Genomic DNA, 13,345 nt, shown 5'->3' with positions numbered 1-13,345 from the left:
TATTCTTAAAGAGCTAGTGGACTTTTAATTCACTTTGTTAAATCACAGCAGCTGTTCTTGTTAATATAACTGGGTAAACCCTTCTTAAGTTTCTGCTAATTAGCTTGTTCATAAAATATACTATATTAGAAAAGATGAAAAGTTCAATCGAGCATTAATATTAATGTCTTAACCAGACCTTCTTGCAGGAACTTTGGGATTAGGTATTAATAAATGCTATTCACTTCCAAACATTTTACTTACCACTTCATTTACATAAATGCCAAACTAGTTTACCATATGTGCTGTTCTTTAAGAGAGAGGCACTGGCATAACATTTTTTTGGGTCATAAATGGAACTGAAAACACAAAGCTCCATTAAAAATTCATAGCTATTTTAATCTTAAATGTTTGCCATTAAAGAGCTGTTACAGAGTTTCTGCTCTGCTGTGACAGACAGCAACCAGATCAAAGTTACCTTGCTGTGAAGTTCTTGCTACGGGGGCTATGCTCTTCTGTGTGCAATAGCCAATGACAAAAACGTGAAGGAGATGAAAGCAGCGTTTTTAGAAGGTAGAAACTTCACTACTTTATTACAAACAGAACATCACTTCTGCCTAAACCCTGAAGTCTCATGGCCGCTACAACCTGAAAATGACTTTGCTTTTTTTAATTACTGCATTACATCATTTAGGTAGCCTAAACTGTGCTGTTTATACCTGGCCATCAGTAACAACTCCAGAGTAATTGCCTTTATCTCCTCCAAGGCATCTCTTGCTCTTAAAGATGTTCAAATTTGTACTACAACGAACCATTACACAGCTTCAATTCATAGACACATATTCTAAAAACAAAGAAAAACAAAACAGTAATATATATACAGTGAAAGATTACAAGAACTTAAAGGAGGAAGGAGTTCCAATGGCATTATCAAGAAACGCAAAAAAGTACATACATCTTTATCACAGAAACAGGGTGGTAAACTCTGATTCAGCACAAAAAAAAAAAAAAAAAAAGGCTCAAACCAGCCGAAACGTGACTGTGGTGATTTAAAATAATGGGGCAGGCTTGCTAAGGGGAAAAATACATTTAAGAACTAAAACAACTCACCCGCAGTCTTTCTAAAAGAGACTGATTTCTCTGAGAAACCGCTAATCTGATTCAGGTCAGACCATTCTACCTCGAGATGAATGCAGTGTAATGTATTCACACATACTTGAGCAACCAGCACTAGCGGAAGGTGTCCCTGCCCGTGGCAGGGGGTTAGAACCGTAAGGTCCCTTTCAACCCACTCTGTAATTCTATGGTATGCATGGCCTTTTTCCAGTCCTCCTACCGTTGTAAACGTTATAAAGCTGTACGCGCTAACAAAAGAACATGAGTGGGACAAGAACGCATAATCTCAGCAGTCCCCCAGCACGGTCAGGACCACCTCAGCGCTACCGCCCGCACTCCTGTCAATACCGGCAGAGGGCGGGAACCGCCTTCCCCCGCTCCTAAGTCGGACCTGGGCACTGAGGCAGAAGGAGGGAGAACTCTTGACGTACCGTGCCCCTGAGAGGATCAGCCGGGGGTGCTCTGCCCTGCCGCCCTTTACCAGCGCGCCGTGGCTGACAGGCTGCGCTGGACAGGCGCGGTGGGAAACATGGCGGCCATGCCCCCGTCGGTCCCGGCAGAGCGCGGCAGCCTCGGAGCACCGCTGTGAGCGGTGGCGTGGCCTCCCCTCCCGCCTGAGCTCTCACTCACCGTCGCAGCCGATGGCTCCGGATCCTACCGGCGGCCGCTGCCTCAGGCGGGAGGAGGGAACGAGCCCGAGAATCCCGCTCCCCCCGCCGAGCGCTCGGGGTGTGCCGAAGGGCGGGCCCTCTCCCCTCACGGGTGCCTGTCCCGCTCGGCCGCCGCCTGCTCCCGCTGTGATCTTCCCCGGAGGTGAGCTGCCCGCTCCCGCTGCGAGCCTCCCGGCCGCTCTTCCTCGGAGCTCCCTTCCAACAGCGTCCCTTTGACCCTAACGCCGCCATGGCCCCCGAGGGTCTCTCGCTCCCTCACACGGGGTACCGTCAGGGGGCGGGGCGGTGTACCAGGCAGAGCCGCCACCACAGGGGGTTATGGCTGCCCGCGGCTCCTTGATAGCCCGGTGGCTGTGGGGAGGTGGAGGAAAGCCCCGATTGCTACCATCGCGCTAGTGCGTTCGGGCTCTTGCCAGCTCTCGGGTAAACGTTAGGTGGAGCCCCTTCCCTTCCTTCAGCCAAGGCGGCTATGGTGGTTCTCCGGTCGGCCGCTGCGGTGGGTTTTTTTCTCTCCGGATGTTTAGTGTCGGAGCGGCAGGTTTGATTGTCTTGCTTTGAGCAGGCTTCGGTGCCGTAACCCCTCATTAGTCGCTTTTAAAAATAGGTTAAATGACTGATGGGTTCTCTGCTGAAACGTGAAGGTGACATCGCGTGCCTTTAAAAATAACTTCCTGTCATGGAAGACACTGAGGTAATAACAGCGCTGCACGTTTTTAACACAGAGGTTTAGTCGCAAATGTCTCTTGGAAATGTTGGGTAATTAAACTGTCAAGCACAGAGTGAGCACAAGGATACCTTCACTGAAAGCACCAACTTCTGGGATCAAACTAAGGGAAAATCTATAAAGTAATACTTCCTAAGTGAAGATAACAAGACTGTAGAACCAAACTGTTATATAAGCATATTACCATATTCATCAAATGAATAATGAAAAATTATTCATCAGGACCTGTAGGGACAGGCCAAGGGGAATGGCTTGAACCTGCCCGAGGGGAGACTGAGCTGAGCTCTTAGGCAGAAGCTCTTCCCTGTGAGGGTGCTGAGGCGCTGGCACAGGGTGCCCAGAGAAGCTGTGGCTGCCCCATCCCTGGCAGTGCTCAAGGCCAGGTTGGACACAGGGGCTTGGAGCAAGCTGCTCTAGTGGAAGGTGTCCCTGTTTCATGTTTAGAAACTGCTTCCAGCCTCAGGCATGGAAAAACACTGGCCTGTTGCTTTCAATAATGCTTATGCCCAAGCAGAACTTGCAGGATTTTACTGAATTAGAGAAAGTTTAATCGTTCAAATACATTTCATATATCAAAATAGCAAGAACAAGCATTCAGTAGGAGCAGAAACTGGGAGTGTGATTAGAAAATGTTGGCCAGCAGGTTTTTTTTATTTCTGTGGTCATAAATGGCCCGCAGGAGTCCAGAATTACACACTGCCTCACAGCTATTACTCATTTCATTAAAGTGTTTATTAAAGGTGTTGGTTGCATCATAACTCCTCAAAGCAATGCTGTAACAGAGGAAGACCTATCTCAGGCAGATGCTTAGCAACTTCACACTGAAGGTTGTAAGCTTGTGAGGTTGTCAATTCCTGTATTTGAAATAAAATGATTTGACCAAAGTCCTTTATGTGACCAAGAAAGAAAAGGGCTGTGAGGTCCAGAGAGACCATAGAGCAGCTCCCAGTGTCTAAAGGGGCTACAACAAACCTGGAGAGGGGCTATGGACAAGGGCCTGTGGGGGCAGAACAAGAGAGAATGGCTTTAACCTGCCAGAGGGGAGACTGAGATGAGCTCTTAGGCAGAAGTTCTCCCCTGTGATCATGGTGAGGAGCTATCACAGGGTGCCCAGAGAAGCTGTGGCTGCCCCATCCCTGGCAGTGTTCAAGGCCAGGCTGGATACAGGGGCTTGGAGCACCTGCTCTAGTGGAAGGTGTCCCAGCTTGTGGCAGGGGGTTGGAAATGGATGAGCTTTAAGGTCCCTTCCAACACAAACCAGTCTGTGATTATATGATTCTTCCCATTCAGCCCCTGTGACTTTACACCGCTGTTCTACTCGTCTCTTTCTTTTGAACAAGAAGAAATATTTTCCAGATACTTTGCTGATAAGTTTTTCCTACCCAAAGGCTCATTTTTCTTTTAGCATATCTTCCAGGGGCTGTGAAGCAGATGTCAGAGGTCTTCCTGTAATCAACCTGGTTGTGTCACAGTAGAGGAAAAGCCCTGTTATTTTGTTCTGAAGATCTGGGAAGCACTTACATGGGCTTCCTTATGCAGACTGAGCTCTGTAGACAGTTCTCTGTCAACATGTAGAGTTCTTTCTGAAGACCTGAGGGCTCATCACAGAACCAGCTTTTCCCTGTGCCTGTGTGCATGCATACCTGCTATTTTAGGGCCATTTTCACAGCTGTTGTTCAACCATGACCCTATAAATATGATTGAAATTAGCTTCATTTTCCTTTATCTTTTATTGTGTTCCAATTTATGCCAAACTCTGCAAGAAAACAAAGCTTTCAGAGTAGTTGAAAAGTTTCCAATTTAACAGTCTCCCTGAAAAAATAAAAACCTCAAGCCCTCAGTGTTTATTGGTTTGGCATCTTCATGGGTATTTTATTCTTTATATGACCTCCTTTCCATTTAAAAATGACAACTCATACATAAAGTACTTTTCAGCCTTTACACTACCCAAAGAATCTTCTTACAGGTGCCAACCCTTCCTTTTCCCAGTTTGTTTTTCCCAAGAACACATCCTCCTTTTTTATTTCTGGAGCAATTACTTATTTTCACCTTCACAGCATCACCTTCAGCAATGGGTATAGAGAGTGCTGTACTAGACCTCGTCTGATTGTATCTGCAGTAAAACAAGTCAATAGAGTCAGCTAAATAGTGCCTGAAGAATTAAAGTTGTGCCTATAGAAATAGCTGGCTGCTTGCTATTCAGTGCAAATTTTAAGGGTGTAAGTAGAATTGAAGCAATACATTATTGTTCTGCCTGGCTTCTGCACTGACTTGATTTTTTTTTATATGCTGTGGTGTGCCTAGGAGAATCTGAACTAATTTCCTTAATAATAATTGCTCTGTATTTAGAGAGGTGTAAATAAGAGTAGACTGTAGCAAGTTTTGGAGGTTTGGAAAACTGTGAAAAGAGAGGTTTGTAAAAGCTGTAGCTTCATGAAAAGAAGTTGCTCCAGATGCACTCATTATTGCTTCACCATTGTATTAGTGGTACAAAGAGGCAGAGTCTTTACTCACTATAATAAGAAAAAGATTGCTTTGTGGGTTTATACCTTTATATATCTGTGCAGCAGGAGCAGACATGATGGAACAGGAGAAGCCATTTTCTACTTTCAGTGTTTCTTTAGAGTTTTTAATCCATTTTTGCTTACCTGTTTTACTCTGGATCCTCTCTTTTTCATACATGTTGCATAAGTTCTTCGTATGTAGTGCCTGATGCACTTTGGTCTAGATTCTGCTTTCTGTTCAATTCAGATACATTTGTTTTTCTTTGTAGTGCATGGAGTACTTGGTTTTCCATGGCTGTAACTGAGAATGTCTATACAAATTAATTTTGATGACTTTCAGTAGTTTAGAGGATGGATGTTACCAAAGGTTGTGTGTAGACTTGTGTGGGCAGGCAGGACCTACTCTTGCATCCAGGTTAGCCAAGCAGAAGTCAGTTCTGATGTAAAGGCAGACAGCCTATCTGCTCCAGTTTTGAGCCAATAATGTCCCTTTTCTCAGGGTGGCGCTGCATTATCGTTACTGTATAGCTTCCACACGGGTATTGCTTCAGATCGTGGGAGTTTCGAGTGCATCTGAAGTGCTGAAGTCTACCTTTGCCTGCTTGTATATAGGGTTTTCTTCCAGAACACTTCAAATTTGAACCCTTTTTGGATAAGAATCTTACCTTATCCACCTTAGCCTTATACCACCTTAGCCAACAGCTTAGCTTGTTTACTAAAGCCAGGGTCTTATTTGTGTGTTATTCAAATGTGTTGACTGAAATACTTTCTCATTCACAGCACTAGTACTCTTAAGAAACTGCAGTTAACTCAGATCGAGTGGTAGCCTATTTGTTTTATTTAAAATTGCACTTATATAAACCAAATCATCAATACCTCTGAGGAGATCCTCTGAAGACAGCAGGTTTATCCATGTTTCAGTATATTACCTATTTGGATCCAATTTCTAGTAATGATGCATAAGCAGAATAAAAATGCAACTTTATTATTAAGCCAATCTAAAAGGAAAGCTTTCACTGTTGTAAGGTGCCTGATGGGGTTTACAGCTCTTTTTTTTACAGCTGATGATTCACAGCATTTTTGGACAACCAGTCCTGCAGATTTTTCATCAAGGAAGCAGTTGACCATTTCCTCAAAATACTACTGCGAATATTCTGCTTTGCAGTATTTCAGTATGGATAAAAGCCTCTGATGGATGTGCTTGTGACAGCAAAAAGGTACCTGACCAATACAGTGTTGGAACTTATGTGAAACTGATGCCAGTAAACCTTGTAAAGAGCAGAAAAAGTCTAAAATACTTGACTTTTAGGACTGTGAAAAGAAAATCCTATTAGTTGCAAGTTGAAGCTGAATGGTATATAATAATCTTGAAAGGCAGAGAATAATTTCACCACCAGCTTTTGGGATTTTGCAGCATAGCTCTGCTTTTAAAGCAGAAAGTTTTCTTAATCTGTTGCCATAGGTTTTTGTAATTTACTAACCTTTCATCTGGAGCAGCCTGTGGGTTTGAACTTTTGACTATCCCACTAAACTGAATTTCACACTGAAACATAGATAACCAAGGGTATATGGTTATATATTAAGTATTACTTTAACTTATTTCCCTTATGGGGTTTTTCCTAACAGCATGCAACTCGTTTAAAAGTATTAATCAGCAAGCTGATGAGTTCTTTTGCTACTTTGTTCCTTCAATTGTGCATTGTCTGTAGTCAAGCAGTCTCTTCAGATTTTGTCTGCACCCCAGAAATGCCTGGTTCAGTCTCAAAAAATATTAGACTTTTAAGAGAGTTGTGGGTCCTGCCTAGTGTTGGAAAGAGGCACTTCAGGAAGGCATTTCAGCTTTTTGTTTGTCTACGATTTGTTGTGGCTGAATGACTAGTAGAATATGCCACATGGTATTACTTCTGCTCCTTCACTGAATAGTTCGCAAGAATACACAATATTGATACTAACACATAAAAGCAGCACATGTGATTTTCCAAAGCACTGTCTTTGTGTTGCGTATATTCTGTTCTCCTCAGATGAGTGAGACTGAGGTTGTTATTGGTTTGAAATAATTTGTGCCCAAATGACTGTTCTTGAAAGCCCAAGTTGTAAAAATGATTTTTCTGCAAAGACCAGTATGTGTAAATTTGGAATGGATCATGATAGTTTGTGCTAATGAAACATACTTGCTTGTGTACATGCACCAAATTCCCAAGAACATGACTGGACCAAGTTAATTTGAGTTGAAAGTTGGTCTCCTAAATAGAGCACCTCGCTTGGTTTGGGAAGTGAATGATACTGCTTACATACCTTATCATAATTCTTTATTATGATGCATCTTATAACTAAGTACAGCTATTTTAAGTAATAATATTGAATATAGTGATATGGATGTAGAAGCAGTGATGTTTTATCAAAGACTCTGTAGTGTTCATTCAGTTCTGGTTATAAAATAGAGTGAAAAGGAAGGAAGTGTTTCTGTGCTTTGGGAAGAATGCAGGCAGGCTTTATACAGTGAATTAAATAAGGGATACCATTAAGCTTCCTGATAATTTTGCTACATTCAGAACATCTGCCAAATTGGACTGAAAAGGTCACATCTGTTTATCTGGAGCAAGGTACGTTCCGTAATTGATTGAAAAGAAAGGTATAAGCGAAGTGGCAATTCAATAACAGTGCCCTGAACAAACCCAATGCAGAAGTAAACACAATTTCAAGCAGCTCTGTCAGGAATGAGCAGTCTCAGTGAAACCACATGTACATGGTTTGGAGTCTCTAAGGAATTTCTAGATCTAGATCTTTATTACTCAGGTATAATATATATTACTCAGCAAACAGATGAAGACTGAAAGCTCCCAGCTTGAGCCAAACTCAGCAGCCATGTTCCTTGATAAAGCCACTGTGAGCACTTTCAATACTGGAATGAGGAAGTTGACATTTCAAAGCCCAGTTGTATTAGCCGCTTGGGTCATTCAGACTTTATCTCTGGCTAAAGCCTGCCAAGGCAGATGTGCCCCTTTGCCCCTTTCAATGGCTGTCATTGGTCTAAGGTGCAGTGTGATGGCTGGAGAAAGGGCAGTCTCACTAAAGGGTGTGGAACAATGACCACAATGACCAGGTTGGGCAGGACTTGAAGCAACCTACTGTAGTGGAATGGCTCCCTGCCCATGGCAGGGGGTTGGAACTGGATGAGTTTTGAGGTCCCTTCCAACACAAACCATGCTATGGAACCATGATTAACCCAGGCTGGTGAAGCAAATTCAGAGTTTCACCATCTTCCTCTCATAGCTAACTGCAATGAGTCTTGTAATAATCAGCTTTATTCACTTTTTTTGGAAAAACTGATTGGAGCAAAACAGAGCCAAGGTAACTCTCACAGACCTACTGTCAGGAAGTGAAAAGCATTACTGCTACAATAACATCACTGTTAAATTTTTATCTGATAGGATAGTTAAGTTAAAGAGCTTTCTGTGTAATCTTTGATTCTTCCAGGGACTCCCATCTTGTAACATAACTACTTCTTCCCTCACGCAGCAGCAGACATGAGCAGATACTGTAATGCTAAATGTGTTCACAGTAATAAATAGCATTATAAAAACTGACTGTAATCATGGGTAAAAGCATCTGTTGTGGTGCTGAACATTTTTTTCATGGTCAGTTCTTTACAAAACAGTATTTTTCATTTTACAAGCAGAAGGGTTTTTTTTATAATGTCTCTCTCCCCCAGTGCTCCCTTGAAAGCTGAAAAATAAACTGTACTCTTCAGTGTCTTTGATGTAGCTGTGATGCATCATGTTTCTGCAGAGCAGTTCTGTCAGTGATGCATGAGACAAAGTAGCATCCAAGCCATTCTTTCAAATTTTCATTTGGTCAAAATGCCAGCAGTTCATGTACCTGTTTTTGTCATTAGTTGGAACAGACAGGAACTGGTTTTTTATCCTTGGTCTGACTGTGTTTCATAATCAAATGTTCCTTTAAAACTGGGAAATTACATTAACATCAGAAAAAAAAAAGGCAGAATTTCTGTTTCAGGCACTGCCATATGTCTTTCCAGGTGGAAATACAACAGGATGCATTAAGGCAAGGATTTTGGAGGCGCCCTGTTGTTCTCGGCTTTTGGAAAACATTGCACTTCTGACTAAATTTTCCTTCTTTTGTCTTCTCTGGGAAGTCTTTCTAATATATATTCAGCTATTCTGCTTGTGCTAGGAATAGAGTGTGCCTCCATCTTCAGAATTACATGTTAGATCAGGTCCCACTTCAGAGAGAACTCTGGGAGAAACACAGAAACGGTATGAAAAATTTCCTCACTAATTGTCTGAACTGCCATTGCAATGTAGAAGAGGTTACAGAAGCTTGAATTTCAGTTGCCTGAATGGAGATATTAGAATGCTGAAATTCCAGGAGAAGGAATCTCTCCCCACCTTAAAGCAGTAGCTGCTCCAAAGGAAAATAGTGCTGGTTTTCAGCCAGTTTTTTCTCCCCATGCTGTAATGCTGAGCTCAGCTGGCTTGGTCTCAGGGCTTCCTTCCTAGCCTTGTAGGTGACTGTGTGGAAAGTGTTGAATGTCAGAATTTATTATTTATTGTTTTAAGATTCTTAGTGCACTCTTCAGGGCATGATGCTGCAGAGTGTTAGCAAAACCTGAGTTCCTATCATCCTGCTCTTCTGTGCTTGGCCAGGCTTGTGTAGGAATACACAGCAAGCTTCACATCCCCAGGGCCTTCATTTGTATAGAATCCAGTGAAAAGCTTCAGATACATAGAATCCCAGATTGGTTTGTGTTGGAAGGAACCTTAAGGCTCATCCATTTACAATCCCCTGCCACAGGCAGGGACACCTACCACTAGAGCAGGTGCTCCAAGCCCCATCCAGCTTGGCCTTGAACGCTGCCAGGAATGGGGCAGCCACAGCTTCTCTGGGCACCCTGTGCCAGCACCCTCACAGGGAAGAGCTTCTGCCTAAGAGCTCATCTCTTTCTCCCCCCTGGCAGGTTAAAGCCATTCCCTCTTTTCCTGTTCCTACAGGCCCTTATCCAAAGCCCCTCTCCAGGTTTCTTGTAGCCCCTTTAGGCACTGGGAGCTGCTCTAAGGTCATCCTGGAGCTGTATGTTTTTGTAAGTATAAACACATTAAGGAGTTAAAGCACAGGGAGAAACATATATAGCAAACCTTCACAATTCTGATAAGGCCCAACTTTTTAATGAGAAATGTTGAGAAACATTCCCATAAACTGTGGAGTTCTGAGGTTGCCTTTATTCTAAGGTAAGCTTATTATGGTGCCAAAGGGAGCTCCTTATGAACACCAGCTCTTCTCAATCAAGTACATACATGGGTGGCAGAGAAACATTTTATCCCTCCTATTCCCTCTTCTCCCAGGCAATCCCGCAAATTTGCCTGATTTGGGAGTTTTAATCTACCAGTAGTAAAGTTGCTGTAGGGAATGGTCATTAATTTCACTGTATTAAGAGTCCAGATTTAGTGGGGATGTGTTTTAACCAGAATGAGTTTCCCAGAGCTTGGGGAGAGTGCTTTCTAAGTGACAATGTCAAGTAAACATGCAGTGACAGAATACAGAGATTGCAGATTGTACCAGAAATGGAGAAGTCCTGCGGTGTAACTTCTTGTGTGTTAGCTTATTTATGTGAGCGATCTAACCAAGCTCATACATTCATCCAACTTTAAAACTTCAAAACTGATTTGAGGTGTAAAATGTGATGGAGAGTTGATAAAGCAGGGACATTGCTTGAGATGTCATCTGCAGTCTGCTCTTACAGTTCAGTCTCACTGGAGATCTACCTGGAGGCGTTTAGCAGGGGTAAGCTGCTTTGTGCTATGTGTTAAACAAACACTAGTAGGCAGTGCTGGCCTCCATTAGTCATTAATCTAATAGCCCAGATTCTGCAATTTTCAACCTTTTTCATGTTACCACGATACTCATGTGAATGGCTCCAAACAGGCCAGTGTTTGAGTCAAGTTACTCGTGTTTGCAGAATTAACCTGTAGATTCAGCATTTAACTCAAAATTCTGCAGGAAATAAATTTTCTGCCCTTTTTAGCAGTCATAGCTGTAAAAAGTTGCATTGATTTACTCTTTTACATTTAGAACCTTGTTCACATTTTAAGAGAAATAAACCTCTTCAAAGACAGCTTGATAGTAGAAATGCTTCTTAGAGAAGTTTTATTGGCTGCAGGGGATTTCGGTGCCACTGGCACATCTGGAAGAGCTTTTTAAAATCAGGCATTTAGGTCAAGAGTGAGGCTTCCCCGAACACAAACAGCTGTTTCTTGTCACGTAAGAGAGAAAAGCTGCAAAAGGAAATAAAGTACAGAGTGAATAAAACTGCTGCTCCCTGCAAACATCCCTCACGAAGTCTTGATCGCAGGAGGGCTTTCCAGATTGGGATGCTGGAGCCGAGGCAGGGGGTGGGTTTTGTGGGATGGGCTGAAATTTGACATCAGGAGGAATCTGAAACCCTGCATTGGTGGAAGCTGGCTGTGATGCAGAGGTGAAGGCTGGATCTAGCTTGACACTTAGGGAATGTGAAGGAGGGAGGGATTCAAAGAGCAAACGAAGAAGGAGTCCATGTGTGGCAGTGGAGGACAAACTGAGAGAAAGGGGTAAACTGGCACAATAAGAGGGCAGCCACAGCACGTAGAAAAGGTAAATAAGTAATCACAGTAAAATAAGGAGCAAGTTGGTTGAAAAATGCCTGGTTGCTGCTGCTCTCCTGGCCTGGCTGGACTTCTTAGAGATGGTATGTGCTGTTCTCACTACAGCACGTTTCTGATGCATTTATGCAAACCTTTATAGGAAATCTAGCTCCATAGTGGTAAGCTTTGCTAAAGGTAGTGCATCAACTCCAAACAGAAAATAATATTTTTTTTTCAAGCATTGATTTTTTTTTTTTCTTTTTAAGTAAGATACATTTGTATGGAAGTAAATGAGAATTCAGAGGCAGTTACTGGCACATCTGTAAGATGCGTGCATGTTATGGGAGGGGGGATTGCAGGCTAAAGATGACTTGCAGTTAGCTACTGAACCTCACCTGTGCTTTTACTTGCTTCCTTTAGATGTGTTAGCAAGCTGTTAACACCTGCACTGAACATACAATTGCCAAAAAATCTTAAGAGAATTTAACTAATAGTAGTTTTGTACGTTAGGAGAATGGTGTGAAATTATAGAGGTAGGAAAGGAAGAGGGATCATAATTGAAAATGGCTGTGTGATGAAGTGTAAATAAATCAGGAGTTAAACTAAGTCCTGTTAAATCTGACTCAGATATGATTTGCCTCAACTTGACTTCTCTGGAGTTGCAGGATGTTTTTTCCTGTGCTGCCTAAATAGTATTTGAACATTGTGCAGATGCTGCCAGGTTAATCAAACGAACAATCATTTGAGCACAAGCATGAGTTTTAGGGATGAGTGAGCAGGGCATTTGCTGAGGCTGTAGGTTGTATGGAACCCTGTTAAACTAGTGCAGATCATCCAGTGTGTGGATGTGAATGGGAGAAGACAAAAACTGAATTTTAGCATCTGACCCTACAGAGGTGACACTGGCTCTGCTTGAAGAAAGAGATCTTACTTCCTGTTTTCAAGTAAATCTTTTATCCACAGTCCAGTATTCACTATCAACCAGTATGCTGAGAGACTGCAGTAATGAATCTTTCGATCAAATCCAGGGAGGCTGCTAGCAGCACAGCACTTCTCTGACATTACACGCTCTAATTACATGCAAGGTTTGTAAGGGTGCCGAAACATCACAGAAAAGAGAAAAAGATAAAAGCCAAGATTTCAAAAAATGATGGACCAGGACTTACAAGAATAACTCCAATAGGGAAAATGCAGCTTGATTCATGAGCAAAAAGAAAAGAAATACTTAGTTATTCTTGTAGGAATGCAGAAACCGCAAACGCAGGCTGCAGTAATTGCAATTAAATGCACTACACAGGGATGATTCATCACCCGTGTCCTACAACAACTTTACTTTGGAGAACTAAATGACTCTCCAGCCATGCATTCAGCCCGGTGCTCAGCACTGTCTGGCACCCTGGTTTTGGGCAGAAGGCCAGCATACTGAAGTATGTGGAATCATAGAATCACAGGATGGTTTGGGTTGAAGGGACCTTAAAGTTCATGCAGTTCCAGTTCCCTGCCTTCCACTTCCCTGGTGTCCACAGGGGCACCTTCCACTAGAGCAGGTTGCTTCAAGCCCCTGTGTCCAACCTGTCCTTGAAGACTGCCAAGGGATGGGGCAGCCACAGCTACTCTGAGCACCCTGTGTCAGGGCCTCACTACCATCGCAGGGGAGAACTTCCTGTTACCTATAGTATGTAGAAGTACTTTGAAAGCAGCAAGTTGACCAAG

General features: G+C 42.8%; 1 protein-coding gene across 3 annotated transcripts in view; it reads left to right on the top strand.

Annotated features, from left to right (window-relative positions):
• The first annotated feature begins 1,735 nt into the window (after positions 1-1,735).
• Positions 1,736-13,345, top strand: part of ST8SIA5 (ST8 alpha-N-acetyl-neuraminide alpha-2,8-sialyltransferase 5) — an 83,722-nt gene continuing 72,112 nt past the window's right edge. The window contains exons 1-3 of one of the 3 annotated variants that reach the window (XM_061362276.1): positions 1,736-1,908; positions 2,371-2,457; positions 9,189-9,271. The gene's annotated coding sequence lies outside the window, so the exon portion shown is untranslated. Of the gene's footprint in view, positions 1,909-2,370; positions 2,458-9,188; positions 9,272-13,345 lie in introns of those variants that run through there. The other 2 variants (XM_061362275.1, XM_061362278.1) reach the window with 2 other exon arrangements.

This window comes from Neopsephotus bourkii, unplaced genomic scaffold (assembly GCF_033783945.1).
Source record: "Neopsephotus bourkii isolate Nb327-2 ecotype Australia unplaced genomic scaffold, CSIRO-AGI_Nbou_v1 NB_1113, whole genome shotgun sequence".
Classification (NCBI taxonomy): domain Eukaryota; kingdom Metazoa; phylum Chordata; class Aves; order Psittaciformes; family Psittacidae; genus Neopsephotus; species Neopsephotus bourkii.
The sequence above is the reverse complement of the archived record's forward strand: the minus strand, read 5'-3'. Positions and strand labels throughout refer to the sequence as shown.